The sequence below is a fragment of the Nelumbo nucifera genome, chromosome 5, assembly GCF_055504915.1.
Source record: "Nelumbo nucifera cultivar China Antique chromosome 5, China Antique-T2T, whole genome shotgun sequence".
NCBI lineage: Eukaryota > Viridiplantae > Streptophyta > Magnoliopsida > Proteales > Nelumbonaceae > Nelumbo > Nelumbo nucifera.
In genome coordinates, this window is record NC_142653.1 from 51,016,304 (window position 1) to 51,044,291 (window position 27,988).

General features: G+C 41.4%; 1 pseudogene; it reads left to right on the forward strand.

The window, feature by feature from the left end:
* Window positions 1-1,482: 1,482 nt before the first annotated feature.
* LOC148791606 (pentatricopeptide repeat-containing protein At4g14850-like) lies at window positions 1,483-24,405 on the forward strand (annotated as a pseudogene).
* The last annotated feature ends 3,583 nt before the right edge of the window (window positions 24,406-27,988 follow it).

A 27,988-nucleotide genomic window follows, 5' to 3' on the forward strand; every position in this document is an offset into this window, starting at 1 on the left:
ACATACCGGCAACTGTCGATAGGAACAAATCAGTCCCGACAGTACAACCTTCTCACCCGACAAGTACAGCTAACGCCAGTATGGTTATTACAGGAAGACATACTCGAGGTAACCCTTCCAACCCTCCTAAACCCAGTAATCCCTATGCAAAGCCTGCTCCTATTAAATGCTTTAAATGTAATGAGGTTGGACATAGATCCAGTGATTGTCCCAGGAGGAAGGTAGTTAATATGGTAGAAAGGGAGGAGGAAGAAGATGTGGAGGAGGAAGTATACTGTGGACCTGATGGGGAAGATGAAGAGGGTCCATACGAACATGAAGAGTATACCTGTGTTGTGAGAAAATTAATGCTGTCCTAGAAAAATCAAGATACTTCTCAAAGGCACATATTGTTCCGTACTAGATGTACTGTCAAGGGTAAATTATTTGATTTAATTATTGATAGTGGCAGTCAAGAAAATATTATTTGCAGAGATGTCATACAAAGGTTACAATTACTTCCTGAAAAACATCCAAACCCATACACCATTGGGTGGATTAAGGAAGGAGGCGGCGTACGGGTGGAGAAACACTACAAGGTACCTTTTTCTATTGGTAAGTACCATGATGAAGTATATTGTGATATTGTAGATACGGATGCTTGCCATATTTTCTTGGGTAAGCCTTGGCAATTTGATACAGATGCAAGGCACATGGGTAGTAAGAATACCTACTAACTTGAAAAGGAAGGTATATGCTACACCTTGTTACCCATGGCTGAAAAGAATATTCATAAGGCCCCAAAAGCAAATGAGAAAAATTTTCTTACTATTACCCATCATCATGCTGAATTTGTAAAAGAATGTAAGGATACTCGCGAGGTACATTTGTTGAAGGGAGAAAATATGAATGAAACATTGGAGGAAAATAAAATTCCAGTGGAAGTACAGGGACTACTTGATGAGTTTCATGATGTAGTTCTAGATGAGTTACCAAATGAACTCCCACCCATGCGAGATACACAACATCACATTGATTTTGTTCCTGGTACTAGAATCATAATTCCCCTTGTAAATTCTTCAAAGGTTAAGGTTTGTGGTCGATGTGTAGCTACGCCAGAAGACCTTAGTTTGATGCAAGAAATCATACTGTGCGTAAGCTTTCACATTCACAGTTCCATTTTTACTACGGGTGATAAGTCTTCATGGAAGTTAGGAGTTCCTTCATACTTCGATTCTACTCTTTATCCTCTTCCGGCTCTTTTCAAATTGCTGAAAATTATGCCATATCAGAAGGCAGGAGTTACCCCGGAGGATCTTGACAACTGAAAACGTTCCTTAAACCTAGAGGGTGATTCAGATGAAACTGCAGCACTCTTGCCTCGTTTGAAATGAAGAAAGGGGGGGGGGGCAACATCCTGAGCAAAGTAACGATTAACAAGTTATCTCAGAGTCAACTCTAAATAAGCTTGTCGGTACTACAGATACATACAATTTGGAGGAAATGGATCCTCCAAAAACACTCATGTGTGGTCTAAGGCCGTATCAGAAACAAGCCCTTTATTGGATGACAGAATCGGGGAAGGGAATTGATGTTGAGCAAGCGGCCAAAGCTCTTCATCCATGTTGGTCTGCCTACCGTATATGTGATAAGAGAGCATTTGCAATCTATGTTAACAATTTCTCAGGGGAAGCTACTACACAATTTCCCAGTGCTTTAATACTTGCTGACCTTCATCGCTATCTACTAGAGACGACCCTCGCATATCCTAGCCACGACTCGGGGTTGAGTCTTTCCCAAGTGGGGGAGAATGATGGAGGCCCATCTCATCATATGGGTGACAACTCATGGGAAGAATTCAAGATAAGCCAAAGAACTCCAAGAATCCAAGATAATTCAGGAATTCAAGATACATCAAGAATTCAAGAGTCCAAGATAATTCAAGAATTCAAGAATCCAAGACTCATCAAGAATTCAAGAATCCAAGACTCATCAAGAATTCATGAACCCAAGACTCATCATGAATTCAAGAATCCAAGACCCATCAAGAATTCAAGAATTCAAGATCCATCAAGAATTCAAGAATTCAAGATAATCCAAGATTCATGCATGGATAAGATCAAGGGAGATCGGACGGAGGAGATCATGCCAAGGAGAGTTCGATCCTATCTACAAGTTGAGATGTTTTACAAATTTAATTTCTTTTCCTAGTTCTTTTACAACTCCCAGATGTATTATAAATACTACTATTTTCCAGTAAATAGACACAATTCATACTTCAGAATCAATTCGGATTTCAATTTTTGCCACCTTTTCTCTCTCCTCTAGAGAATTCGGTTTTCTTCGCTAGAAGCTAGCGATCGCCCGATGCTTGCAAAGCCAGCCCAGTTTTCATTGCTTCCACTTTGCGTCAGTTTGGCGCCAAATGGAGGTGGCCATTATCTTCCACAAACCTGCTTTGTTCTTTACCAAAGCAATTACTACCTCTGAATGGCCTTCAATCTACAAATATTTATAGTTGAGAGATTTAGCCATCCTTAGATCATGAAGCAATGCTCATTATTCTGCTCCAAAAGAGTCATATATGTCCTTCATAATTCCTAAATACTCCTAATTCCAGATGGCCCCAGGTTCCCTAGGCTCCACCCAATCACCCATCAAAGATATGTTATTTTATTCAAATTAGGTGTTTGCAATATTGTTACTTATTTGATTCTTGCCCATGATGAGAAGGATTGTTTGGCCATGAAAAACCTCCACAATTTTAAACCAATGGAAAATTTGTTCATGCCAAAAGGCATTGATTGTAATAGACTTTCCATTTGTTTGGCCATGAGCATTTAGAAACATAGGTGGTGCTAGACATGGATGAGATCTATTGGACAGAACGGTTCCCACTAATCCAACATTCTAAAATTTTCTGTTTGATTGTTAAAATGCTATGAAATAAAGTTTTATGTTATACAAAAACCAATTAACCTAGACAAGTGGTTGCCTACTAAAATTGAATGAAAAGCACCCAAAGAAAATATAAATTATGAGATTCGCCACTGAAATAATAATCTATTCGTCATATGAATGCAAACACCCAAGTTAGTTGATCATACGATTTGCCACTGAAATAATAATAATCTAGATAAGTGGCTACCTACCAAAACTCATAATCGAAGGAGGTAGAAAAAGTAAACTCAGTTGACATTTTCTTGCAAGATAGAAAACAAAGTAGATTTTATTAGGGTTTATCGATCAGAAAAGACAATCCCAAATAATAAATCATATAAACCCAGATACAAATTAATGGGTAAAGAAGAAGAATGGGGAAGTTGATGAGCTGCCACCTTGGTCTTGGTCTCCATGCGGACATTAAAGGGGCGTTCTATTTTCGGATTTTGAGAGGGGGGAAAGTTGGTCAATGGGATTTTGGTTCCCATTGACCAAGAATCTCATGTTCTTTTTTCAGATTTATGTGGGGACCAGGGAAAGTTTATTATCCTGGGTACCATCTCCTATGTGGGTAAATAACATTCCCACCTAGGGGGGAAGTTGCCAACACTTGAATGAGACAAAAATGCCCATTTTAATAATGGATTTTTATTTTATGGCTAAAATGGTCATTGCCTTAATTATATGAGAAACAAAAGAACATGGGTAAAATGCACTTACTTGGGTAAGTGTTTCCTAGGAAAAACTTACCTATGTAATTGCATTTACCTGGGTAAGTAACTTACCGAAAAGTGAATGGGACCTAAGAGAACAGACCATAGTGGACAGAATGCCAACAAGCCATTCACTGGCAAAAGATGAAGAAGTGAAAGCCGAGAGGTGCCAATCTCTCGAAACGACCCTACTGGGAGTTGCTCTCTCACAAGGTAAAGATTCGCTGCCTAGTAATGGACATTGTTAAAGATGAATCCCTTTTTTTAGAGAGAGTGAGAACCAGTTCGACTGATGGAGATTTGGAGCAAGTTCGGATGTGAGAGAGAGAGAGAGAGAAAAGATGAGAGAGAGAGACGCGAGAGCAAGAATGCGCACATGCCAAAAGTTTTAGAACCGACGCAAATTAAATTGCCATGGTTTAATATTTTCTTTATAAAAAACAATCATGTGTTGTAACGATTAAATTAAAAACCATCTAAATAAATTATATTTAGGCCATGGCCTGGAAACTATGGCCAGGCTGCATAAAAAAAACGGGAATATTTCCATGGATGGTAAATTCTGTTGCTATATATAGTATTTTATCCACGTTTTTTGGTCCGTTGCTGAAAAACCATGGCTAGAAACGAATTTTCTTGTAGTGCAAAGCCCATGGGTAATTGACAAATTGGTCATTGGGAAATATAATAATTAATTAGCATATAGTATTAAATAGAACATTAGATATATAATATAATTATTAATAATAACACTAATTCGATTTTCAGTTCAGTCAGTTTAGTTTGGTTCAACCAAATCGAACCAAATCGAACCGAATTTGAACAACTTACAAGTAGTCATTCAAGGTCTTAATTCTACCATTCTTAACCTATACAAATTAAAAGTTGGAGGGGATCCTAGGGTTATGATTGGCTAGAAGAGAAGCAAATCAAAGGACGCATGACAACACTTGTACACTCTAAATTCAAAGGATTGTTTTGGTTGCAAGCAAGGTTGGGCTAGGCATCGAGGCTTTCTCATACATTGTTTTCAAAACTGGATTGGACCGGACGGTCGGACCGGAAAAACCAGGAATTGGTCACTTGACCTGTTCTGTTTCCTCCAAAACCGCTTTTTCCTCTAAAACCGTTGATTTTGGTTAGCAAACCACTGAACCGGCTACTTAAACGTTCGAACCATTCGAACGGTTTTGACCGTTTTCCAATTTTTTAAATTTTTTTTATTTTTTGTCAAAATGGGCCGGCCATTCGAGTCGAACGGTCAGACCGTTCGAACCAATAACCGGACCCCTAAGCGGTTCAGTCACCAATTCGTTTTTATAAACCATGTTCTCATATGAAAAGGCCCTTAGTTAATTAATAAAAAGTAATCATAAAATAAAATATTAATTAATATAAATTAATAATTGAATAACTAATTGTTAATATTAATCAATTAACTATTTAATTAATTAAAATATTATTAAATTAATTAATAATTGTTATTGGGGCTTATTTACCCACTATTTTCTCTTTGTCGCAAAAGACTAGAATGTGAAAACTTTTTAAATAATTTAAACTAAGGCTCAGTTTGGAAGGAGTACAAATACAAATATGTAGAGTGCAAAATTACGTCTTTTGTATTATTTTGTATGTATTTGTACCCCTTCCAAACTGAGCCTAAATAAAAATATCATATAAATAGTAGTATAATAATTACAATTATAATTATAGTTATGATTAATTATAATATGAATAAACTTAAATTTCCTTTAAATATTCAAAATAATTTCAAATAAAAACAAGTATAATTAATATTTGAGAGGAAGTATTGAATATTGATAAATAAACTAATAAAATTTTAAAATGATTATTAAAAATTAAAATTTTCACTTAATAGAAATACTTAAATTATTTTGAAATTAATTAAAGTTCCTTTACAATTAATTAATAAAAAAAGTAATTGATAGAAATTTAAAAGTTAATTAAGAATAATAATAAGGGTAAATTACAAAGACCCCCCCATACTATAGGGTCTATGACACAGACCCCCTGTACTTTGTTTTAGGACAAAAACCCCCCTTGTACTATGACGATGTGACAAAGACCCCCTTCTGTTTGCCTTCCCGCAAAAAGATGAAAAATCTGCCATTGCAATATTTTTTAATTCCCGTATTACCCTTATAATAACTATTGGGACAATTTTAACCTTCTTTGATTTTTTTTATAACATCTTAACAATTTGCTTTAATTTTTCTCTAAATTAGTGTCCGTCCTTTTCTACCCACCAAAAACCTCGTGTATTGTTCAAATCATGCACAACCCTGATCACATTACCAAGGCATTATCAAAACATAATTAAAAAAAAAGAAAAAAAAAAGAGAACTAGTTGTATTTTCACTCTTCTCGCTGAAGGGATGAGAGATCCATCCTATGGACGCCCAAAGATTGCGGAATAAGGGGCGAATTTCAAAAATTTTTCTCTCCCTTCAACTGGGAATCGTATTCCCTATTTAGAAAATCATATTTTCAAGGATCAATCTTGAACCATAAATTGAACCAGATCTGAACCAAAAGGAGTGGGAGAGGATTATACCTGATACGGAGAAATACTATCTCCCAATGGAGGTGTTCACGCCCAAGGAAGGATCCAAAGACTGCTCCCACTGAAGATGGCGCAGTGTAGGATGGAGCAGAATCAGCAACGTTCTTCAAAAGAACTTGACCCTTCACAAGAATCAACTAGACGGCTTGTGAGTACAGTTCCAACCAATCTTTTCACAAAAGATTGAAATCAAGATCCAATCTTGATTGCTCCCAAGAACTGGAGATCGAACTGAAGGAATGGCAATGGCAGGAAGGTGGCGGCAGAAGAGAATTCGCAGTATGCAGGAAATCTCTCAATCTCTCTTTCTTTAAAGAGAAGAAAGCTGTTGATTATGATGTGTGTTCCAAGGCTGCCGCCCCCTTCCCCTTTTTATAATCTCAAAGGGATCAGCTCCTAATCAAATTAGGAGTTGCTAATCCAAATCATATTTGGGTTAGAAGTCCCTTAGTGATAAGGGATAATCCTTATCTTATCTACAGATCAGATCAGCTATCTCTTAATCTAATTAGGAGGTTTCCAGATCTAAATCTTATTTAGATCTTGGACTCTCTGAGTGGATAGGGTCTAAGCCCAATCCTTTTAGCTGACCCACTTCAGAATTCGCCCCCTTTAGATGACTGATCAAATCAGCCCAGTTCGAAATGGGCTTAAGGCCCATTTAAGGTTATGTACTCAAAAACCTTCCAAATTGCTGCCCAGTTGGGCTTCCTTGTATGGCGTGGGACCCAAGCATTGATCTACACATCAGCCACATGGGTTCAGCCCAGCCTTTGTTACAAGGCCTGGCCGAATGCACTGCTGAAGACAGTGTACCCCCTGAAACCCATCAAATGAGCTCTATGGGCCCAACACTTACACTAAGTGGTCTCTGGGCCAAGCTACCTTGTAACACCCAGGGACTGTGGGCAGATGCAAGATTAGCCCATCAGGTGTTATCCTCAATGGTCTTACACTTAACCTCTCAGCCCATAATGATCATACACTGCCCGACAAGAGAGGACCTCTCCCTCGGCTGCAAGGAACAGTGTTGCACACTCCACTTATACGGATCCCGGGAATTAAAACCTTCTTGCAAACATTTTAGAAACCATATATATACTTTTATATCTTATATAAAATATATTTTGCAAAACAAATCTCAACAGTTGAAATCGGCTGCCGGCAGTCTTGGTTTCCATCAGTGAGAGTGCACCCCCGATCATTACCTTTGTCCGACAAAGGGGCTGATCCTGTCACTATGATCACCCACTCAGATGAATTCTCGGACTGTCCCAACATACCCAGGTTTTGACCCCCGCTAAGGATGTCACTGATCGGTACATCAAAGATAGCCCAATCCGACACCTAGTGCAGTATCATAATCGAGTCTAGGGGTCGGGTGTAACTTTCTAGTTTTGCCCATCAATCTCCAAGGTCCAGGGCAATACTGGAAATTTGGTCCAGTTGAAAGATTCAATTAATCCTACACTGTATGTGCCTAGGGTCTCACCCTGGCAGCTGAGACAGGCCACCCCAACCGACTTGGTGGCACTACAGTGTCAGCCTTGTCAGGATAGGTCTCCCCAGACCGACCCACTGGCTGTGAACATTCTAAACTAACACGAGTCTCATTAAGTGTCCAGTTTAAGGGTATTACACAGAAACATACCAAGGGAACATGAATCAAATATGTATCTTTATTCATTTACAATAAACTCATAAAGTACATCATTCTGATTGAAGCTAAGGGCATACAAAACTGTCTAACAGCTCCCACTTGCACTTAGGTCCAATCAGGTACTAGCTGGAGTCCCATGCTTTCCACGTGTTTCTCAAACACTTTCTGTGATAGTGGCTTTGTCAATGGGTCTGCTACATTTTCCGCTGACGCTACCTTCTGAATCAGGACGTCCCCTCTACCAACAATCTCCCGCAGTACGTGGTACTTCCTCTCGATGTGCTTCGACTTCGAGTGGGCTCGTGGCTCCTTAGCCTGAGCAATGGCTCCATTGTTGTCACACAACAATGGGATGGGTGATGTGCTAGACGGAACAACTCCCAACTCGTGAACAAACTTCTTCATCCACACAGCTTCTTTGGCAGCCTCACTTGCGGCAATGTATTCGGCCTTGGTCGTGGAGTCTGTAGTGGACCCCTGACAGCACACGATCCTATCGTGAAAACATATCCAGATGTAGACTTTCTATCATCTGGGTCTGACTGGAAATCGGCATCTGTAAACCCCTGGATCTGTAGTGAGCTACCATCGAACAGCAGACAAAACTCTTTTGTCCTTCGAAGGTACTTAAGTATGTTTTTCACAACAGTCCAATGCTCCTGCCCTGGGTTGGCCTGAAATCTGCTTACTACACTCACTGCTTGAGCAATGTCAGGACGAGTGCACAGCATGGCATACATGATGCTCCCTACGGCAGAGGCATAGGGAACGTCTTTCATGCCATCAATCTCCTCAGAAGTCTTGGGAGACATCTTCTTGGAGAGAGTGACTCCGTGCCTGAAAGGAACATTTCCTTTCTTGGAGTTTTCCATGCTGTATCTCTTGACTATTTTATCAATGTAAGCAGATTGGGATAATCCTATTATCCACTTCGATCTATCTCTATAGAGTCGAAGACCCAGTATATAGGAAGCTTCTCCAAGATCTTTCATGGAGAATTGCTGTGAAAGCCATACTTTCACCGCAGTTAACATTCCTACATCATTCCCAATGAGTAGAATGTCATCTACATACAGAACCAAGAAGGTAACCTTATCCCCACTGTACTTCCTGTAGACACAGGGTTCATCCAGATTCTGCTCAAAGTCAAACGATTTGACAGCAGAGTTAAAACGGATGTTCCAACTTCTAGAAGGTTGCTTAAGTCCATAAATGGATCTGTTAAGTTTACATACCATGTTTTCCTAACCTGCAGCAATGAAGCCTTGCGGCTGCTGCATATAGATATCTTCAGTAAGATCTCCATTCAGGAATGCAGTTTTGACATCCATCTGCCAAATCTCATAATCATGGTATGCTGCTACAGCTAGCAGGATCCTAATGGATTTAAGCATGGCCACAGGCGAAAAGGTTTCCTCATAATCGATGTCTTCTTTCTGAGTGTACCCTTTCGCCACCAGACGAGGCTTGAAGGTCTCAACTTTACCATCGGGGCCCTTCTTCCTCTTGTAAATCCATTTGCAACCGATTGCTTTTACCCCGGAGGGCGGATCTATTAGAGTCCAGACTCCATTGGTCTCCATTGAGTCCATCTCTGCCCTCATGGCCTCCACCCACTTCTGGGAATCTATGTCCAACATAGCTTCCGCGTAAGTCACGGGATCCTCCTCACTAGTCAAGGTATCCACCAGGTAACTATTATGGTCATAACCATAACGGACTAGTGGCCTGGATGCCCGAGTGGATCGTCTAAGTTGGTCACTACCTGGAACTTGTGGGACATCTCCCACTGCTCCTGAGCTCTCCTCATCAAGAACAACTTCCTGACGATGGGTGTCCAGGATATAGTCGGTTTCCAAGAATTGCGCATTTCGACTACAGAACACTTTCTGCTCACTTGGGTCATAGAAAAGGTAACCTACAGAGCCTTTTGGGTAGCCTACAAATAGGCAACGGCTGGTCTTAGATTCCAACTTGTCTGCACTCGTTCTTTTAACGTGTGCTGGACAACCCCAAATCTTCAAGTGTCTGACACTTGGTTTCTTTCCGGTCCAAAGTTCATATGGAGTATTCAAAACCGATTTGGTTGGAACCCGATTCAGCATGTAAATCGCAGTCTCTAATGCGTAACCCCAAATGTATGAGAAGTGACCAGACCATATCTAATAAGGTCATATTCCTCTACTCTGAAACACCGTTAAGTTGTGGTGTAGCAGGAAGAGCTAATTGTGACACTATCCCATTGTCCTTTAAGTAGTCCCTGAATTCGTCAGAGAGATACTCACCACCTCGATCTGATCGAAGGGCTTTAATTTCTCTCCCTAACTGTTTCTCGACCTCTTGTCTAAACTCTTTGAACTTTTCAAAGGATTCAGACTTGTGTCTCATTAGGTACACGTAACCATATCGTGAAAAATCATCTGTGAAGGTGATGAAATACACGTTTTGATTTCGTGTCCTAACACTCAGGGGACCACATACATCAGTATGTATTAGGTCAAGTGTGCCTGTACATCATTCACGCTTACCGTGAAATGGCCGTTTCGTCATCTTGCCTTGTAAGCAAGGCTCACAGGTGGGAAGATCTTCTACAGCTAGAAAATCCAAAGGACCATCCTTTACCAACCTTGTGATTCGGTCAACACCGATGTGGCCAAGTCGGTAATGCCACAGACACGTGGGATTAATTGTATCACGGGCTCTCTTCTTGGGGATTTCAGCCGACGTAGTTTCGGTTATGTTAGTTTCTAGAGAAGGATGTAGAACATAGAGACCGTTCTCCAGTTCCCCATATGCGATGAATCTGTTGTTTCTTTTAATAGTAATCGTATTACTAAAGAAGACAGAATAACCATCTGCACACAGTTTTGAGACAGAAATCAAATTTCTTCTTAAATTTTGTACATAAAGACAATCTTTCAGTACAATTATTCCTTCTCTAAAACATAATTCCACGGTTCCTATGGCCGCGGCTGCAACAGTTGCAGTAGTCCCCAAGTAGAGTGTTACTTCTCCTTCACTCAGCCTTCTGCTTACCTTGAACCCCTGCAGTGAGTTACACGCATGAGTTGAAGCCCCGGAGTCAATACACCAGGATGCAGAAGCTACCAACAAATTGGTTTCTATAACACAAGTTTCGAAGTTACCTTTCTTGGATTCCAGGTAGGCAGGACAATTCCTTTTCCAGTGGCCGGTCTTCTTGCAAAAATGACAGGCATCTGATGCCTTGTCCTTCCTCTGTTTCTTGGGTTTGGCAGCCTTTTTCTGGGGCTTTCTCTTCGCCTTCCTTTTCTTGCCCGATTTGCCAGTTTCAATAAGCATGGCAATGGGCTCATCCTTTTTAATCAATTCTTCGGCCCTCTGCAACATATTGCTAAGTTCCTGCAAGCTGACGTTCAACTTGTTCATGTTGTAGTTCATGATGAATGGATTAAAGGATGGAGGCAGAGAGTTGAGAATAGCATCGATCTGAGTTACCAGATCTAGCCCGGATCCAAGAGCCTCTAGTTCGTTGATATAGCCCATCATCCGGAGACAATGGTCGTGAACTTGTTGGCCCTTGGTCATCTGCGCGGTAATGAACTGTTTCAAGACCTTCTGCCGAGTAGAATGATTCTGCTCTTCGTACATTGTCCTAAGACTGTCCAATACGTCTTTAGCAAGTTCGATCTGATCGAACTACCTCTGAATTGGATTGTCCAAGGAGGCAATGATATAGCAGCGGGCAAGGGAGTTTTTCTCCTCCCATTCTTGGTATTCTTTTCTTCGGGCCTCAGAAGCCCTATCTCCCGGACGATCCGGGGCAGGATTCTTTGCTACCTTGTCCAATTTCTCAGAGGTTAAGACCAACATAAGGTTCCTATACCAGTCAGCATAGTTTGGGCCCTTCAACTTGTTGTCATCAAGTAGCTTTGCAAATGATCCGTTTGCCATTTTCTGATAAAAGAGCAAACATCAGTCCACGACCTAATTTGATTCATGTTCATTTCATAGATGTGGATTTTAATCTACGATTCATTTCCATTTTTTCATCTCTGAGATTTCCCTCCTTTCTCAGTGACGGAGACTACGGGTTGTCTCTGGAGATGTGGGAAATCACATAGGGTGCATGAGGCCAACTGTTTCAGCTGCATAACCCCACCACCTTTCTGTGAAGGATCATATCCACTCATCATATGAGTTTTCCCTTTGGCCTCTGTCAGACAAGGTTTAGAGCCGTTTTCAGGTAAACCTTTCTGTCCAGTGAGTGCTTACCCATCATATTCGTGAACGCCAAGGTATCGTGAGAGAGTTGCCATTTTCTGGTGAAGCCCCTCCCACATCGGTCTATGACGCCCCTATCATCTTATGAAACACTTAGACAACCCCAACAGCAAATGGATAGCCCATTTTCTGGTGCGTTTCCTCATTACTGAAGGACCCATCCTCGTGCTAATGATGGAAGGCCTTTAGAGAGTTCATCATATGAATCTCCCTATCACATGCACTCATATTATCTGGAGGGAACAGATAATTACGCCCTAGTTCTAACTTTAGGTCAAACCAAAGTGGCTCCCACTGACTTTCATAAAGCTAGATTTTGGTGGGCCTAAATCGGCTAGGGTTCCACACGAGACCTCATGATGAGGTGTGGGGCCCACCACTGAGGGAGGTCATCCAATGACCAAAAGGGACACCATGGCAATGATGTGCATTCAGCCATGGTATGCGAAAGAGCCACTGTCGATTGAGCATGGGCCAAGTACTTATGGCCCATGTACGTAGCACATCACACATCCATACATCACATGCAGGGATAAATTGATCCAATCAATTAATTATCTATAAAGCCCATTTGTAGCCCATTTTAAATCCATAATATTAACCATTAATATTATTCAGGTATATGGGCCGAACGGTTCAACCCATATAGCTTTGTGTGTTAAGTGGGCTTTTAGCAGTTTTAACTATTTAAAACTGGGCCTTTACAGGTTGGGCTGAATTAATCATTTAATTAAATATCAATCCTTAGGCCCATTAGTGGGAAAATTAGGGCTGACTTTCAGCCTTGATTAAACCCTAGAAATTAATTATCTATAAAGCCCATTTGTAGCCCATTTTAAATCCATAATATTAACCATTAATATTATTCAGGTATATGGGCCGAACGGTTCAACCCATATAGCTTTGTGTGTTAAGTGGGCTTTTAGCAGTTTTAACTATTTAAAACTGGGCCTTTACAGGTTGGGCTGAATTAATCATTTAATTAAATATCAATCCTTAGGCCCATTAGTGGGAAAATTAGGGCTGACTTTCAGCCTTGATTAAACCCTAGATTCGGTCCAAACAGTTTGAACCAATCTTGGTTCGAATGGGTCTAGGGCTTGATCTTTAATTAAATCTTTAATTCAAGAAAATAATCTGAAATTAATTACTGATAAAAGAAAAACAACAATCAGTAAATCAGGGCTGTTCGCACAATCCATCCTGCAAAACAGAGGTTAGATCACAGAATGCAATTTCACAAACTGCAAATCGCAGATGACGATTCTTCCATCTGCGAAATCTTCTTCTCTACGAAATCTCCCTTTCTGCGCCGCCATCTTCGATCCATAATTGAAATAAATAGAAATCCTATTTCTATTAATAATTACATCAGATCGAATACCTATACATTGAGTCTAGAAAATAAATAAAAAAAATTATTTACGGACCAAATGTAATAAATAAATCAAGAAACTGCAAATCTTGCAGGTTCCCTGCGCAAACCAAGATTTCGATCTCCTCTTGTATGAACAGCCCATAAATCAAGAAAATCATAAAGAACAATTCTAAATAATAATCAGATTTATATAAAATTAATTTCAGATTATTCGCCCATTAATTTTTTGGGAACAAATTTCCCAAAACCCATATCTGCGCAAATTGGGTAGAACACCTTCTGCCCATTTGCGCAGGTTCAGATCTGAAACAAGATGGTTCAAGATTTGAACCTGGCTCTGATACCACTGAAGGGATGAGAGATCCATCCTATGGACGCCCAAAGATTGCGGAATAAGGGGCGAATTTCAAAAATTTTTCTCTCCCTTCAACTGGGAATCGTATTCCCTATTTAGAAAATCATATTTTCAAGGATCAATCTTGAACCATAAACTGAACCAGATCTGAACCAAAAGGAGTGGGAGAGGATTATACCTGATACGGAGAAATACTATCTCCCAATGGAGGTGTTCACGCCCAAGGAAGGATCCAAAGACTGCTCCCACTGAAAATGGCGCAGTGCAGGATGGAGCAGAATCAGCAACGTTCTTCAAAAGAACTTGACCCTTCACAAGAATCAACTGGACGTCTTGTGAGTATAGCTCCCACCAATCTTTTCACAAAAGATTGAAATCAAGATCCAATCTTGATTGTTCCCAAGAACTGGAGATCGAACTGAAGGAATGGCAATGGCAGGAAGGTGGCGGCAGAAGAGAATTCGCAGTATGCAGGAAATCTCTCAATCTCTCTTTCTTTAAAGAGAAGAAAGTTGTTGATTATGATGTGTGTTCCAAGGCTGCCGCCCCCTTCCCCTTTTTATAATCTCAAAGGGATCAGCTCCTAATCAAATTAGGAGTTTGTAATCCAAATCATATTTGGGTTAGAAGTCCCTTAGTGATAAGGGATAATCCTTATCTTATCTACAGATCAGATCAGCTATCTCCTAATCTAATTAGGAGGTTTCCAGATCTAAATCTTATTTAGATCTTGGACTCTCTGAGTGGATAGGGTCTAAGCCCAATCCTTTTAGCTGACCCACTTCAGAATTCGCCCCCTTTAGATGACTGATCAAATCAGCCCAGTTCGAAATGGGCTTAAGGCCCATTTAAGGTTATGTACTCAAAAACCATCCAAATTGCTGCCCAGTTGGGCTTCCTTGTATGGCGTGGGACCCAAGCATTGATCTACACATCAGCCACATGGGTTCAGCATAGCCTTTGTTACAAGGCCTGGCCGAATGCACTGCAGAAGACAGTGTACCCCCTGAAACCCATCAAATGAGCTCTATGGGCCCAACACCTACACTAAGTGGTCCCTGGGCCAAGCCACCTTGTAACACCCAGGGACTGTGGGCAGATGCAAGATTAGCCCATCAGGTGTTATCCTCAATGGTCTTACACTTAACCTCTCAGCCCATAATGATCATACACTGCCCGACAAGAGAGGACCTCTCCCTCGGCTGCAAGGAACAGTGTTGCACTCTCCACTTATATGGATCCCGGGAATTAAAACCTTCTTGCATGCATTTTAGAAACCATATATATACTTTTATATCTTATATAAAATATATTTTGCAAAACAAATCTCAACGGTTGAAATCGGCTGCCGGCAGTCTTGGTTTCCATCAGTGAGAGTGCACCCCCGATCATTACCTTTGTCCGACAAAGGGGCTGATCCTGTCACTATGATCACCCACTCAGATGAATTCTCGGACTGTCCCAACATACCCAGGTTTTGACCCCCGCTAAGGATGTCACTGATTGGTACATGAAAGATAGCCCAATCCGACACCTAGTGCAGTATCATAATCGAGTCTAGGGGTCGGGTGTAACTTTCCAGTTTTGCCCATCAATCTCCAAGGTCTAGGGCAATACTGGAAATCTGGTCCAGTTCAAAGATTCAATTAATCCTACACTGTATGTGCCTAGGGTCTCACCCTGGCAGCTGAGATAGGCCCCCCCAACCGACTTGGTGGCACTACAGTGTCAGCCTTGTCAGGATAGGTCTCCCCAGACCGACCCACTGGCTGTGAACATTCTAAACTAACACGAGTCTCATTAAGTGTCCAGTTTAAGGGTATTACACAGAAACATACCAAGGGAACATGAATCAAATATGTATCTTTATTCATTTACAATAAACTCATAAAGTACATCATTCTGATTGAAGCTAAGGGCATACAAAACTGTCTAACACTCGCCTTCTTAGTTCTCGAATAGCCCAAGTCCAACTCTTCAAATCCTACGTGATGGAGGGTGATTTGGCCAGACCTCGTCGCCCCACCTCGGGCTCACCCAAGAGACTATCCCCACTAGACATGAAAAAGAAATGAACTGGAAAGGAAAGGGGAGGCTCGGGGAATTCACCGAAAAAGCGCAACCAGACTGGAAAAACGGGACGAACTGGAAGACCTGAGCTGGAGACCTCAGACGCGAGCTCAAGACAAAACGCAGAAGACTTATGGCAAGAAAAATGACTTGGGATCCCAATATTTATAGCCGCTGTGCTTGGGCATCGATGATCGAGATCAAAATGATCTAACGGCTCTCAAGAAAACCGGCTACGAGACCCTTGAGGCAAAATCGGTTTAGCGCGTTTTTTCACGTCCGCGAAGTCTAGATCGCGTGACATCCGCGCGTAAGCTATACGCCACCCGGGTTTCTTTTGATTGAGCCGAGCAGTAGACCGGTCTGACCAACGAGTTGCCTGACGAGGTGGCATGAGCACCAAGCCAAATCCACCCGGTGCACTGTGAACTCCCCGCACTGGGTCAAAACCCCCAACACGGGGAGTGGGGGGCAATTGATGGAGGGTGATTTGGCCCGACCTCATAGCAAGGGAACACGTGGACGTGACCTGACATAGGTGACGACTTAGCGTGACAGCATGGCTATAACTCGGTGTAATGAACACGGTGAGTCCAACCTGAAAACTCAGCGGACAAGAAAACTCGCCGGGAAATAACACCCAGTTCTCCCTGAATCCTCTCAAAGGGTCGCGCCCCGAGCTCCCACTAAGTGAGGGGCCTCTGAGCTCCTCCTAGGAACCGAGCTCCTCCCAATGAGCTCTGAGCCCCTCCTTCCTAAGAAGGGAACACCCCAATCTGCAGTTAAGTATCCCGAAGTGGAAACACTTCGGGTCAATCCCATTGGCTCTCCTAACTTGTCCCCAAGGGTTCACCTCAAGTAGAAGCAGTTCGGTGCACTGCCAGCACCTCGGCAGAGGGTAGCTCGGCGGAATACAGCTCGACTCAAGATAACTCGGTGACTTAGAAAATATCTGCCTGACAACCGTACCTGTCGGATCTGGAAGCTGCACCCACGTCTCTCGTTAGGCGGCGTTGTGCCTGCCATCTCTGAAAGATGTCTCACATCTGACGGGTCCGTACCCTGCACCGGCGACCTGCGCCTGCCACCTCAGCCCTGGTAGTAACAGCTGTGGCAGGGGGACAGTGGCGGTTATGCCTGAACCTGACAGAGGCGGTTACGCCTGATTTGACAGAGTTCCAATATAAAAAAGCCCTAATCTCCAAGGGGCGGAGGTAACTGTGATCTTTGCGCTATACTCTCACTCTTAGGTCTCTTTGCATTCTTATACTCTTTTCAGAGACTAACTTAAGCATCGAAGTGTTCCCGTCAGGTGGTCTCCCCGGGAATCCTTCACTTCCTTCTCCGCCACAGGTACCGTCCGCCGCCAGGTAGAAGCCAAATCACCGCCAGATAGGAGTGACCGGATTGTGCATCATCCCTACCAACTCGAAAGTTGTATCCAGACCTATGCTCAAAATAGACAGCAAAGCATAGGGAAACAGTTTCACACTTGGCTACTTCGTGCCGGTAATCAATTATGCATCTTCGTCAACAATCACCTCCTAAACATGTATGCGAAGTGCGGAGAACCTGGCTATGCTCCCAACCTGTTCGATACGACGCCTCAAAGAAACCTGCTTTCTTGGATTTCTTTGATTTCTGGTTTCTCCCAGAATGGGAGGTTTCTGGAAGCACTGAGAACCTTTGTTCTAATGCGAGGTGCAGGAGAGAAGCCGACCCAGTTTGCATTTTCGAGTGTAATTCAGTCTTCTGCCCCGTTGGGGTTGATCGAATTTGGAAAACAATTGCATTTTCTTAGTGTAAAATCGGGGTTTTGTAATGAATAATATGTGGGTAGTAATCTTGCTGATATGTAATCTTAAGTGTGGGGTCCTGGCCGATGCTTGCCGAGTTTTTGATGAAATGCCATGTGAAGATGAGGTTTCATGGACGGCGATGATTGATGGGTATACCAAGAACGGAAATTTTGAGGAAGCTTTGTTATCTTTCAAGAAGATGAGTAGCGAAGGGGTTACCATTGCCCAACATGTCTTTTGTAGCACCTTAGGTTCTTGTGGGGCTCTCAAGGTTTCCAAGATTGGGATGTCTCTTCATTCATCTATAGTGAAATTAGGATTTGAATCAGAGATTTTTGTGGGGAATGCACTTACTGATATGTACTCCAAAGCAGGGGATATGGAAAGTTCTTTATCTGTGTTTGGGCTTGACTCAGAACATATGAATGTGGTATCATGTACTTCTCTGATTGATGGATATGTAGATACAAATCAAGCTGACAAGGCTTTGAATAGTTTTGTTGAGTTGAAGAAGCAGGGAATTGAGCCTAATTAGTTCACTTTCTCTAGTTTGATTAAGGCATGTTCTAGCCAAGCCGCACTTGAACAATTTACTCAGCTTCATGCCCAAGTGATAAAAACCCATTTTGAGAAAGACCTGTTTGTCTCTTCTGTCCTTATAGATATGTATGGAAAATGTGGACTGCTCGATTATTCAGTTCAGGTGTTTGATGAGATCACACACTCCACTGAGATTGTTTAGAATTCATTGTTGGGAGAGTTTGCTCAGCATGGTTTAGGCCAGGAGGCTATTAGAATTTTTGGTCCAATGGTTTACAAAGGAATTAAACCAAATGAAATCACATTCATTAGTCTTATGACAGGTTGTAGCCATGCTGGGTCGGTAGAAGAAGGTCATTAATTTATTACTTTCATTCCATGGACAAACTTGTGGTATAAAACCTAGGCAAGAACACTATTCCTGTGTTATTTGTTGTAAGGCTTACTTAATAGCTGTTGTTACAGTTACAGTTACAGTTATAGTTTAGTTAATTGTTTTTTCTTCTTTCCTATTTATTTTTATTTTATTTCTAGGATATGCCGTTAGGGGCTTGTAATTTCAGACTCTTTTATGAAGTTAATATAAATAGAAAACTGGCGGCTTCTAGTAGATACTTTTTTCCTCTCTCTTCCTCTCTCTCTTTCTCTCTCTCCCAATCCCCACGAATCATCACATGGTATCAGAGCAGGTTCTCTGGGTTGAAAAAGGCCTACGATCCCTCTTGCCCTATTCTTAAGAGTGTTTGGATGTGGCTGTTTCTACAGAAACCCTAGCAGGTTTCTGGCGGCTGTTTCTGCAGAAACCGTAGCAGTTTCTGGCGGATGTTTCTATAGAAACCCTAGTAGTGTCTGGCAGCAGTTTTTTGGGAAACCCTAGTAGTTTCTGGCGGCAGCTTTTGTGATTCCTTCTTCCTGGCTGTAGCAACAAGAAAACCCTAGTCGAAGAAGGGTGGTGCTGGTGCAAACTTCTCTGTTTGATGCTGTGAAGTCAAGTTCAGATTAGCGCCTTCGTGCAAGTGCTGAACAGGTGTGTATTTTGTTTTAGTGTGTCTCAGCCTTCTTTAACCAATGGTGCTTAGGGCTCATGCCTTGATTATATAGCTATTTGTTTGGATGTTGGATGGTTATAGTGTGTGAACTACAGTCAGACTGACTGTAATGTCTGTATTGGTTATGCTGAACCGATTACTGGACTGGTTTATTGTTCTATTTGGACGTTGTGTTGACTGAACCCCTTGTTCTCAGCAGTATTCCCTGTGTTCTCAGCAATATTTAGTGTTCTTGTGCTCACATTCTAGGAGTAAAACCTGAGTTGTTCACATTTTGATTGTGGCGGCTGTGTTGTTGGGTGATATTTGGACTGTTTTTTATTAGTATTCAATGGCAAGTCATGAATTAACCTCATCAGGGGCTACACCAACCCGCAACACAGTGGGGTTGGGAGGTGAAAATATGGTTTTTCCCATGTCAATTACTCCTTTAAATGGGCTGAACTACCTTGAGTGGGGTAAGAGTGTAAAACTCTATGTAACAGCAAGGAGTAAAGCTGGTTACATTAATGGAAGGGTGAGATAGCTGAAGATAATAGGTGGGACCAAGAAAAGAGTATGGTGATGTATTGGCTCCTCGCAGCCATGGAACCTGATTTGAAAAAGAATTTTATGTGGGCAGACACCACCAGTGAGATCTGGGAACAGGCCAAAACTACCTATTTCGTACAAAGGCATTATGCCAAGGTTTACCAGTTGCAAGCTGAATCCACAACATGTAAACAGGGAAACCGTCGCTTGTCCTCAAACTATTCAGCCCTTACCTCCATATGGAAGGAGTTGGACCATTATCAGGCCATAGAGTGGAAGCACGATGATGATGCTAAGGCCTACAGGAAGCTGGTCTCTCAGCAACGGGTATTTGCTTTTTGGTTGGGACTGAACCCTGCATATGAACCGTTGAGGGTGCAGATCCTAGGAAGCAAAGAGTTGCCTACGGTTCACGAGGTATACTCCCTTGTCCAATCTGAAGAAAGCAGGCAGAATGTGATGGTTACAGCTGAGGGGAGCAATAAGTTGCCTTGGCTGCAATAAATAATAGCTCAATAGGAAAGAAAAGTGACCCTAAGAAGGTGGATTATAAAGATAAGCTATTTTGTAGCCACTGTAGGCATTCTCGACATACACATGACACTTGTTGGGACATCCACGGGAAACCCAAGTGGGCAGTAAAGAATCAAGAACAGGGTAAAGGTCATTTGAAGAAAATGAGCACAGCACATGTGGCAACCCAAGACACTCAAGCTGCCGGCAGTACCCGGGACCACCCTAATAAGTCTGACCCCAAGGAGGATATAATGAATTCATTCAGAGAGCACCTGGAGTCTTATGGTTTGGGCCTTGCGGAAAATGGACAGCTCAGTCACTGGTACTCCCTCTATTTCATTTGCATCTACTTCAGGTAATATGGCTTTTACATTCAATGTCACTTCCACAGAGTCCCCTTGGATCATTGACTTAGGGGCCTCCAACCACATGACCGGTAAGCCTAACTTATTCCAATCTTATAGCCTTTTGTCAGGAGGGATAGAGTGAGACTTGTAGATGGTTCTTTTTCTTCCATTGTAAGCCAATGATCCATATCCCTTCCCCATGGCCTTAACCTGAATTGTCTATTGCATGTCCCTCAACTTCCCATAAACTTGCTTTCAATTAGTAGCATTACAAGCTCCTTGAATTATAGTGTGACCTTTTTTGCTGACTCATGTGTTTTTTAGGATCTAACTTATGGGAGGACGATTGGTAGAGGAAGCCTAGTAGATGGTCTCTACATTCTCGACAACAAAGTTGGTCTCTCGGTGTCATCCTCACAGTCACATAGTCCGTCAAATAAGAGTCAAATTTTCTTGTGCATAGTCGTTTAGGTCATGTTTGTTTCGACATAATAAAATGTTTGTTTCCAGTTTTATTTAAGTCGTGTTCAGTGTCAGATTTCATGTGTCAAACGTGTCAGTTGAGCAAACAATGTAGAACAACTTTTCACTCAAGCAATAAAAGATCAAATGTTCCTTTTCATGTTGTGTATTCTGATGTATGGGGGCCTACCAATGTATTCTCTAAGGGCAGATATAAGTACTTTATTACATTGATCAATGATTTCTCTCACTATACATGGGTCATTCCAAAGATGGTGAAAGACTTCCAGAGGATGGTGTTTATGCAATTTCATGTTGAAATACAGATCTTCCAATCTGATAATGCGAAGGAATACTTCCATGGGGAGCTCAATGAGTTCTTCGCCTCCCATGGATCTATTCATAGGAGCTCCTGCGCCAGAACACCACAACAAAGTGGTGTTGCAGAAAGAAAAAATAGACACCTTCTTGAGGTAGCTTGCGGGATGATGTTTCACATGAATGTCCCAAAAAGGTTTTGGGTGGATGCTATACTTGCCGCTAAGTATGTCATCAACCGCATGCCCTCCAGAATACTGAACTACATGGCCCCTCATCAGTTGTTGTACTCTCAGTCTCCTTTATTTTCCATCCCCATGAGAGTCTTTGGTTGTCAGGCCTTTGTCCATAATTTGTCTTCATCCCGAGGTAAGTTAGACCCTCGGTCCATTCCTTGTGTCTTTCTAGGGTACCCCTCCTCTTAAAAAGGGTATCGATGCTTTAATTCAGTTAGTCGTAAATTCTTTGTGCCTATGGATGTGTCCTTCTTTGATTCCGAGCCATTCTTCCCTCTTTCTCCTCAGGGGGAGAGTCGTAGTGTGGAAGAGGAGAAGCAGGTTCAGGTATCTCTTCCATCTATTCCAGACCTTACTCCCTTTCGTGTCTTCCTACGTACATGTCGGAGAGATCAGCAGAGTGGTAGAAATGTGGAGCAACCAAACACTGAGCAACTGACATCATCAGACTCCCGGGAGGTAAGTCCATCCCCTCACCCTACTCCTACTGTGGATGACCTTGACATCCCTATTGCCCAACGAAATAGAATCAGGTCATGCACTACCAAACACCCCATTACCCACTTTGTCTCCTATGACCACATTTCTCCCTCGTACTGAGCCTTCTTATCGGCAATTGATTGCATCCCTGTTCTCAAAAATGTTGCAGAAGCCTTAAAATGCCCTGAATGGGTAGATGCCATGAAGGAGGAGATTAATGCCCTCCACAAAAATCAAACTTGGGAATTAGTGGATCCTCTAGAGGGGAAAGACCCCGTGGGGTGCAGATGGGTGTTCATAGTTAAGCACAAGGCAGATGGAACAATTAAAATGTACAAAGAAAGACTAGTAGCCAAAGGGTACACACAAGTACATGGGGTTGACTATGATGAGACTTTTGCCCCGGTGGCTAAGATGAACTCGATTAGGGTTCTCCTATCCTTAGCTGCTAATTTTGACTAGGAATTGCATCAATTGGACATCAAGAATGCCTTCTTGAATGGTGACTTAGAAGAAGAGGTATACATGGTTCAACCTCCTGGATTCTATGCCAAGGGGAGTGAAAATAATGCAAGCTACGAAAGTCTCTCTATCACTTAAAACAGTCTCCCAGAGCCTGGTTCTGTAAGTTTCACATGGCAGTTCAAGAGATGGGATTCAAACAATGTCAGTTTGATCATACACTCTTTGTGAAGAGATATCAAGAACATGTTGTTGTATTGATAGTGTATGTAGACGATATCATCATTACAGGAAGTTGGAGCTTAGAGATATAGAACTTGAAACAATTCCTTGCATCAAAATTTGAAGTGAAAGATCTAGGACTCCTGAAGTATTTCCTTGGGATTGAAGTTGCCCGCTCAAAAAATGGTATTTTTGTCTCCCAAAGGAAATACACCCTTGATCTGTTACAAGATACAAGTAAATTATGTGTAAGGCCGGCAGATACTCCTATGGATGTGGACCACAAGCTAGGTAACTGTGTTGATGAACCTCTGAAAGATGTGAAGTAGTTTCAAAAGTTAATGGGAAAGCTGATTTATCTGTCCATGACCCGTGTAGACATTGCCTATTCCGTTGGGGTCCTGAACCAGTTTATGCACTCTCCTAAGAAGCCACACATGGAGGCAGCAGAGAGAGTCCTTAGATACTTAAAGAAATATCCAAGAACAGGCCTACTATTCAGTAAACACAATCACCTAAAGGTGGAAGTCTTTACAGATACTGATTGGGTAGGAGCTGTGGATGATAGAAAGTCCACTAGTGGGTATTGCACATTTGTGGGAGGAAATCTGGTGACCTGGAAGAGCAAGAAGCAAAGTGTGGTAGCAAGGTCAAGTGCTGAAGTTGAACATAGAGCTATGGCACATGGGGTGGCTGAAGTCCTTTGGCTAAAGAACCTTTTAGGGGAGCTTAGAGTTGTTGTTCATAGTCGTATGTCCCTTTACTGTGACAACAAGGCTGCAATAAACATCGCCAGCAATCCAGTCCTACATGAGAGGACCAAGCATATTGAGGTGGATAAACACTTCATAAGGGAGAAACTGGAAAAAAAGGGAAATTTGCATCCCTTATGTCAATTCCAAGGAACAACTTCCTGATGTCCTTACAAAGGGGCTGCCGTGCTCATGGCACAATGAGTTATGTGACAAGCTGGGCATGATAGACATCTTCAGCCCAACTTGAGGGAGAGTGTTGTAAGGCTTACTTAATAGCTGCTATTACAGTTACAGTTATAGTTCAATTACTTGTTTTTTCTTCTTTCCTTTTTATTATTATTTTATTTTTAGGATATGCCGCCAGGGGCATACTTATAATTTCAGACTCTTTTATGAAGTTAATATAAATAGAAAACTGGCGGCTGCCAGTAGATACTTTTTTCCTCTCAACCGTACCTCTTTCTTCCTCTCTCTCTCTTTCTCTCTCTCTCCCAATCCCCACGAATCACCACATTATTGATTTGCTTGGTCGTGCTAGAAGACTCAAAGATGTTGAGGGTTTTATTAATAGAATGCCATTTGAGTCAAATGCATTTGGATGGTGTTCTTTCCTTGGGTCTTGTAGGACACGTGGGGATAAGGAGAGAGGGGAGCTTGCTGCAGAGAAACTGATGAAGCTTGAGCCCGATGACACTTGCTTTTCTCAACATTCGGTGTGGTATTGGTGCGATCTCCGAGAGTGAATGGACATGGGCGATCTAGGATGGATTATGCAAGGGTTTTCGGCTGGATTTCAAACAGAGAACGAACACGGACGATCTGAGATGGATTACACGAGGGTTTTCGATGGGTGTATATTTTCACCATTTTGAAAATGTTAACTCAACTTGTGGAGGGTATTTTCATCAAATGACTCGTATTAGCCGAATTTACGGGAAAAGGGGTCTGTCTCATGATCATGGTATAGGGGGGTCTTTGTCACAAAACAAAGTATAAGGGGTCTTTGTCACAGGTCCCATAGTATGGAGGGTCTTTATAATTTACCCTAATAATAAAGTTGTTAAAATTTTTCATTTCATGACTTTTTGGTGACGTTTGTACTAAAAATGTCATTAAAATTTACCTTTTGAAGCATTGGCGATAAATGTCGCAATAAAATTTACGTTTGGTGAAGTTGTTAAAATTTACGTTTGGTTAACGCCACTAAAGAATAAGTTTTACAACGTTAACAATAAATGTCGCAATATATTGTCTTTTCATGATGTTCAAACATCATAAAAAGAGTCTGGCAGGAAAGGGGAAAATAGCGGGAAATCAATTTGAGTGACGTCGTTACAAAAAAAGGCATCGATTCGATTTCAGTTACCGATCCTAGCTTGCAGTCGAACCGATCAACTGATTGGCATTGATTCGATTTCAGTTACCGATTTTCCAAAAATCGGTAGTATCGGTTCGATTATAAAAAAAGGCCCAGGGTTCGGTTGAACTGAAAGAACACCCCTATTCAGCAAGGGCAAGTTGAGTTCACATCTCTACTCTATGAGGAACCATCCCACAATGTCTCACAGCACATCCCCGCCATATATAGTACCTACCAGTCCTGGTAATGTCATTACTGGAAGATGTTCTCAATAATATACTGTGCTGTGGGGCGTTGTGGGGCGGAGATGTGATCTCGGGCAAATTAAGCCTTATACATTAATTATGGAGACTGCGTTTGGTGAAAATCTGGAAAGCCAATATTGATATTTTAGATATAAGAAGCATGACTGCTATTCAATATTGGCTTTCAAACCTCTCTCCTGAAAAGAGTATTTACGGTGGGTGAGGTTTAATAGAAGTTTATCTCGGCATAATGCCAAAGGTTGTGGGTGTAGTCAAGAAGAGTTCGACGGATGCACGACTTTTGGATAAGGATCACATGGATTAATCGGAGAAGATGTTTTTGGCGCTGTTCTGGGCGGTGCGGTGATTATAGTGTCTTGTGGGCGGTTTCATGTGTTGGCGATTTCCTAGTTCATGGCGCTGAGTTCTTGCCGGCATTTGAATTGGATGGGATCAATGTTGGTTTTTGTCCCATTCTTTTGGATGTTTTGGGTCCTCTGTAAGGGATCTAGATTTGTAGGATTGTCAGCATCGGTGAAGATGGAACTACAGATGTATTTTTCCGTATTGTATTGTCTTGAGGTCCAATTTCCGGTGACCATGGTTCACAGTTTCCGGCAAGTATGTTGTTTCTAACGATTTTGGCATTTCAATTTTGTGATCATCAATGTATCCATGTGTGTAGGCGCGAGTTACGCCACTGTTCTTTCCATCTCGGACATGGCATTGATGGAAGTTGCAAGAGATGACCGTTTGGACAAATTTTTTGTGATTCCGCCAACTATTTCGAATGTGAATGATATGGCTTTTCTACGAGATTTTTAACCTTTTAAAAGTGGTTTTCTCCATTCACGTATACTGATCTGGAACGATAGGCCATCTGTCTTCTAGGTTTGGATTTTTTCATTTTCTGAGGAACAATTTTATTGTGTTTGGAAACGTGGACGTTTTTTGGAATTGATTTTCAAGAAAAAAATGCCTATGTTTTCAAGACCCGTTTTTCATAAATAAACGTTTCTGCCACTTAGACAGACAACTAAACATCACATAGGATATACATCAGTCAACTATTGGGGAAAACGGTTTACTGATGTATGAAACATCAAATCAGTGGGGTTCCGATTTTCGAGACATACTCGATTTTTTAATAATCGGCTAAACCAAACAATAAGATACATGAACGTTTATTGAAATGCCTATATAGATCCGACATGACACCATGTTTTTTGAAAAACGGCCACGGTTCCAAACATCCCCTTTGTTAACCATCTCCTTTCCCTCTTTCACCAGATTTGAAGTTTAATGTTCATTGTCAATAGATGGGTTTGATTTTAATAATCAATTCTCTCCAAATCCCTTGTTGGGACACCTTGCTCAGGATTTTAATAATCAATTCTCTCCAAATGCCTATATGACCTTTCGTTTTGGCGTTTTATGGATTTACGCTGCAGAGTCCTCACAAGCTCTCTTTCCCGGCCGGTGCTCAGGATTGGTATCTTTTTTTCAGCAAATTGGTCAATAATCTGGACTTATTAGTTATTACTTCATTTTTTTTGAGTTGGAATCACTGCCCCACTTCGCCTCGCCCCACATGCCTGTATGACCTTTCATTTTTTTTTCACCTTGTCCGTTAGTCCCAAAACGAAATCAAAAGAGTTTTAGTATTTTAAGAAATGTTTTTGAACCGTCGTTGATCTGGACGGTTGGACCATTCGGCCTGGAAGCTGTTTGGATAATCGGTTCCATTTCATCCCTAATCTGTTATTGGGTCAGAATTTATTGACTTTGTCAGAAAATCACTGACCCGGGCGGTTGAACCACCGATTCGTTCAACCCGATTGATGGTTCACAATATAAAATTATAGAGAGAACTCGATGATTCAGATCTGAGATTAGACACGAACTCAGATCTAAAATCTAATACGAAGAAGAAGAACAAGACACGAACTCAGATCTTCCCAGATCTCAGATCTGAAATCCAAGAAGAAGAAGAAGACACGAAAAACCTAGAAAATTGCCAAAACTTAAATTAGCTGGTGAGGGTCGTGTTTAATTTTTTTTTATTGGCAAAACATGGAAAACATATACAATAATAGGCGGCCTAACCTAGAAAATTGGAATTACCAAAAGAAAACCTAGAAAATTGGAAAACCAGGTACAAAGGAACATGCTGACAACCAGGTTTAAGGATTTTTAGTAAAATATTAGGTAATGTATTCATTTAAATTACGAAAATGCTTGAACTTTTCTTATTTTCTTATTTTTCGCCCTTTTATCTTAAACCTTAATTAACCAAAAATACCTCTATTTTCTTTAAATTAAACCAGCTAAAATAACAAGAATCATTTCATGGCATAGAAAAAAGTTTTTTCATTTAAATTCTTAATTTATTTCACTAACATGAATGTATCCCTTCATCTAAAATATAAAAATTGTTCATTCGTTTCTCCAATAAATCATGAAAAAACAAATGAAACATCTACTATTTCTTTTGAAATTAATTCGAGTCTAGGGCAGACCTATTGGAACAACCAAGAGGTATTTTTCAAAATAAGATAAAGGTATTTTGGAACGTGGTCGCGATGAGATCGTAATCTTCAGGGAGTAGCTCGTGGCTGGGCTCCGCCTTCCTCTACATCCCTTGATCGTTGAAGTATTAAACCACTTTGACGTAACCATAGACCAACTCCACCCGAACTTCATTCGGAATGTGGTCGGAAC